This window comes from Mercenaria mercenaria, chromosome 18 (assembly GCF_021730395.1).
Source record: "Mercenaria mercenaria strain notata chromosome 18, MADL_Memer_1, whole genome shotgun sequence".
Lineage (NCBI taxonomy): Eukaryota > Metazoa > Mollusca > Bivalvia > Venerida > Veneridae > Mercenaria > Mercenaria mercenaria.
In genome coordinates this window covers 51,347,595-51,348,402 of record NC_069378.1, presented here as the reverse complement: position 1 = coordinate 51,348,402, position 808 = coordinate 51,347,595, and positions in this window count along the sequence as shown.

Here is an 808-nt window from a genome sequence, read left to right as displayed (position 1 = left end):
AACTCTGCTTTAAATTTATATTTTCAGGGTAAATAAAATCCTATTGAATTCACGTTTTTAGCTCACCTGAGCCAAAGGCTCATGGTTAGCTTTTGTGACCGCTCAATGTCTGTTGTGCGTAGTGTGTCGTGTGTCCATCAACAATTTCTAAATAAAAATCTTGAAAACCACTGGACAGAATTACACCAAACTTTACAGGAATGATCCTTGGGTGGTCCCCTTTCAAAATTGTTCAAAGAATTGAATTCCAAGCAGAACTCGGGCTGGCATGACAACCAAAAGGAAAAGCTTAAAAAATCGTCTTGTCCAAAACCACAGGACCTAGGGCTTCGATATTTGGTATGTAGCATCATATAGTAGTTCTCTACCAAGATTATTCAAATTATTCCCGAAGGATCAAATATGGCCCCGCCCCGGGGGTCACATTGTTTATATAGACTTGTATAGGAAACAACTTCTCATCTGAAACCATAAGACCTAGGCCTTTGATATTTGGTATGTAGCATTGCGTGATAGTCTTCTACTAAGATTGTTCAAATTATGGCCCTTGGGTGAAAAGAGGTCCTGCCTCGAGGGGGGGCGGGGGTACCAAGATATGCATAAACTTCTATTAGGCATAGGAAATAGAGATCAATATAATTGCACCTTTACTAATCCTACCAGGTGTTCTGTATTACAAAAAGTGGATCTATTGTGACATTTTGATACAAGCAAAACTGTATTATCTGCACTATTATTTACCTACAGGTACTTCGTTTTATTATTGGCTTGTTAAAAGTTAATTTTTTACCATATGTAAGTTGACAGA